Below are 4,237 nucleotides of genomic sequence, written 5' to 3'. Positions count from 1 at the left end.
AATGTGTAAACTCTGAACAAAACAGGTGACTAAAATAAGAGGGGTTTTCTTCTAGGGACAGAATGATAATGATCATATGACAAGTTAGTTATTGTTTAATCAGCAGCTGAAAGAAAATGAGATACTGTAAGAACAACAGCATAGAAGTTTATATAGAATAAGAAGAAATAAAATTTAAACTTCAGGTGTACCAACAAATTTTGATTTTGCATTCACAAGCCAAGATTTCTGGGGATTCTTAAAAATCCACTTCAGCACCATCCTGATCATGATGTGATCACATCCTGAGAATGATAAGGCAACAAAAAGAACCCTCCGAAACAAAAGACTTCAAACACATGCTGAACAAAAAAAAAGCCAGGTCAGAGCAACTTTAAGCTATGAAAATTTGTACAGCTACAAAACAAACCTTGGATGAGTTAGATTACCTGGATTTGTTGTAGTCAAAGAGGAAGACTGAAAGAAAAGGTTAAAAATTTTCTGAGCACTGTAAGACTGAAAGCTTCAAGGAGAAATTAAAGGAAGTGTTCCAATTACATTTGCATAGAACACTGAAAAAAAGAGACCTGATCACTGGGTAGAGTTCTTTCATGCATCTGTAACGATAGATGTGAACTAACTTCTCCCCTCTGTTTCAACACACACAGACATTCAAGTTTAGACTCGTCACTGGAAAGGGAAATAAAGGTTGGGAAGAACAAGTTGTAGCAATATGAACTCATCCAACACCCCAAAAAGTGGCCATGAATTATTCAACAGAATAAGAGTTTAATGTGCAAGAGGCTTGAGAACCCAGGAAATAAGGAACAATCTAAATATAAATTATGGGCAAGTGATGGAACTCAAAGACAATACCCAATCATTGTAACTAGAGAGCGTGGAAAATTAATAATCATTTAGAATTAAAGAGTCCAATATAAAATGACACAAAAGACAGCACTACAGTAGTCAAAAGAGGGTATTATAAAAATCAAAAGCAGATACTTTGTTACAAAGATGCCAAGATACCGAGGACGAAAAACCTATGATGTTTAAGCATGACATTGATACAGGTGGGAAGAGAGAAATAACCCAAGAAATGAAGGAAGCAGCAAGAAGTTGAGCTTCAAGGCCATAGTGCGTAATTATTGCACTCAGAGACGCGCCAGATGTGCAGGGTGTGGCACGACATGATGCGAAGGATGCTAAGCAATGGAAAGCAAGGCGCGCCGAGGCAGGAAAACTTAGCAGTTCCTGAGAAAGCACTCGGAGAGACCAGCAGCCGCGGTGATGCCCCGCAGCAGCCGAGAGAAAGACCTATTCGCTCCCTGTTGCGGAGGAATGGGACGCAGAGACCAGCGTTGGCAAGCGAGACCCAGGAGCTGCCCACGGGCTGCAGGGACGGCGTTTCCAGGGCCTACAGAAGCACCTACAGCCCCCTCGGCGCGGGTACTCCCTAAGACCCCGGCCCCCCCGGTGACCGTCAGCCTCCCTGGAGGCTCCGGGCCCGCACCACCCCTCAGAATGGGCGCGAGGCCTTTCCCCGTACCCTCTCACTGTGCCTCCCGCGCCGTCCCGCAGGTGCCGGGGTTAGCGGATGAGCGGCCGGGCCCGACCCGGCCCCGCTCCCGGCGCTCCGCTCAGGCCGCCATGTTGTGTTCCAGTCGCCCCGGCAACCGCGCACGCGCCGGCCCCGCTGCACACGGCACGGCCGGGAGGCGCATGCGCAGTGCGCACGGCGTGCCAGCGCCTCGCCCCTGCCCGCCAGGTGCGCGCCCAGGTGCGGGAGAATTGTGGATAATATTTTTTTTTTTTTTTTTTTTTTTTTAAAGGGAAAGGAAAGACAATCCCAAGGTGAATGGGCTGTCTGGACGAGAGCCACCAGGACTGAAGTCAGGAGGATGGAGCAGTAACTGGGGGAAACGTAATTTCGGCAGTGCGAGATCTCAACCCACTGGCCACTTACTCAGATGGGACCCCAGACTCAACGGGGAAAAAAAGAACTGCGCCTGCGGACTAATCAGCAAAAGAAGCCAGATGCTACTACCAAATAGTGGTTTGATTACTAATTAATAGAAAACTTACGTACTTCGTAACCGAGGAGTGCTGATGCCTTTGTTTGTTAAAAGGCATACCTTTTAGCAAGTGTAAAGTTTTGATGATCACTGGGCTGGACTTTTGTGGGATACCACCCAGCTCCCTGCTTTGCGCAAGATAGAATAAAACCCGAAATAGCTCGCCTCGAGGTGTCAATTGGTGTCCCGACTCCCCGGGGGTGGCGGGACTGAGCCGCCCGCGGGTGAGGGGTTAAGGAGAGGAGCCCTTGGGACAGGAGATGTGCTCCATAAATCCAGCGGCGGGCCCTGTGTGCTGTCAAGCCTCCCGTGACCGGAGCAGCGCCCCGGCGGGCTCAGATTCATCCCCGGTGATGGCCTGATCCCTGGCGGATCCTGCGCGCCACTGCGGGATGGGGAGAGCAGCCGTACCGCCAGCCCGGCGGAGAGAAGAGCCCGGGAAGAGACCTGGGGCTGTGTTCTCACCGAGCTGTCTCCAAAAACCTGCATTTTGGAGACCTGTCTCATTCCCTCCCTGTCCCCGCCCCCGGAGTTTGCCTCTTGCTAAACAGACATCCTGTGCTTTAACGTAGGCTTCAAAGGAGAGCAGAAAAGTTCTTTGCTATGCAGCATATGTAGTAAAAATCAAAACACCAGGAAAAGGTGAATTTTTTGTCCGTGCAAACCAAGATCCTAGTAGTGGGTTAAACAGAATAGTAGATGCTTTTTAAGAATGTTCAGATATTTTAATTAAAAGAAGCTGGAATCATATCATAGTAAACTTGAAGTATTAGCCTATTGACTTAGAGGCGAAATTATCCCCGATCCCGCGTTACGGTTGTTCCCTACCAGGCGCTGCATCTCTCTATAGGCGGGGAAGAGTTTTCCGATTTGCTTTTGATTTTGCTGAGGAGTTAAGCGTGTGTTTCCGTATGCGCGGGCCCGGCTCCGGCGCTCCCGGGGACGAGGTTCCTCGCCCAGTCCGTTGCCTTCACTACTCCGGTCGAAAGGCAGAACGCTGGCAAGGAATTATCTTTATTTGTCCCAGAGGCCAGTACCACGACAGCTGGCCGGTTAGCTCAGTTGGTTAGAGCGTGGTGCTAATAACGCCAAGGTCGCGGGTTCGATCCCCGTACGGGCCAGGTTAGTTCACATTTTGTTTCTTTTTCCTCTTTTTTTTTTAATGTCTCTCCGATTTGTCCCAGCGAGTCCCACCCACCTCGCGCAGTTCTGCAGAGACGCGGCGTGACCTCTGCACACGGGCACGGCCGGGGGGCGGGGGTGGGTGTGTGTGTGCGTGTGTCTGTCTGTCTGTGCGGAGCCCGAGCGTCCCGTGCGGCTGCAGGACGGACCGAGATTCATCGCGCTCCTGCGGCTAATGGAGCGTGGCCGAGCGCGGGGTCGGCTACAGCGTGCTCGGGTGACTCCTTCAGTGGGGGTTGGCCTTCCCCAGTGACACCCGCTCCCCCGTGTGAGAGCATACATTCACAGAATAGGGGACTTTGGAGGAGACCACAATTCGTTCAACCTCCCTGCTAAAGCACAGGATTGCGTCCAGCCCGTTCTGGGATATCTCCAGTTGAGGGAGACTCCACAATCTCTCTGAGCAACCTGTTCCAGTGCTCGGTAACCTGCACTGTTAAGTTCTTCCGCATGTTCAGGTGGAACTTTCTGTGCATCAGTTGTCTCGTATCCCAGAGGTTGGCATTTCCGAGAAGAGGGTGGATCCATTCTCTTGGCACAAGCCCCTTTAGATATTTGTACACAGGCATGAGGTCCCCCCTGAGTCGTCTCTTCTCGAGGCTGGAAAGGCGCGAGTCCCTCATCCTTTCCTCGTAAGACGCTCCGGTTCCTCAACTATCCCCCATTGCCCACCACTGTACCCGCTCTAGGAGCTCCATGTCCCTCTTGTACTGAGACTCGGTACAGACTCAGCTCAAACAGCGGGGAAACCCAACTCAGGGTAACTCCGCCCGCGGGTCCCGCGTCCAGCCGCACCCGGGGCCAGGAGCTCCGGGCGCACCTCCGCCGGTTTTAGCCCGCGCGAGCCGCCGTCGGCGCCGGGCGGCCCCGCCCCGGGGGGCGCGGCGGGCGCTGCCGGGGGCGCCATTGGCCCCGCTGCCGGTGCCCCGCGCATCGCCCGCGCTGCCGACACCGCCGGGGGCAGCCGCCGATGCGGCGCCCGCCCGCCCGCGCCTGCCAAG

The 4,237-nt window shown here is 52.8% G+C and overlaps 1 non-coding gene across 1 annotated transcript; it reads left to right on the top strand.

Moving 5' to 3' along the window:
* The first annotated feature begins 3,101 nt into the window (after positions 1-3,101).
* Positions 3,102-3,175, top strand: TRNAI-AAU (transfer RNA isoleucine (anticodon AAU)). The gene has a single exon. It is a non-coding gene; the product is annotated as a tRNA-Ile (tRNA).
* Positions 3,176-4,237: the final 1,062 nt, after the last annotated feature.

The sequence above is a fragment of the Vidua chalybeata genome, chromosome 6 (genome assembly GCF_026979565.1).
Source record: "Vidua chalybeata isolate OUT-0048 chromosome 6, bVidCha1 merged haplotype, whole genome shotgun sequence".
NCBI classification, from domain to species: Eukaryota; Metazoa; Chordata; class Aves; order Passeriformes; family Viduidae; genus Vidua; species Vidua chalybeata.
The sequence above is the reverse complement of the archived record's forward strand: the minus strand, read 5'-3'. Positions and strand labels throughout refer to the sequence as shown.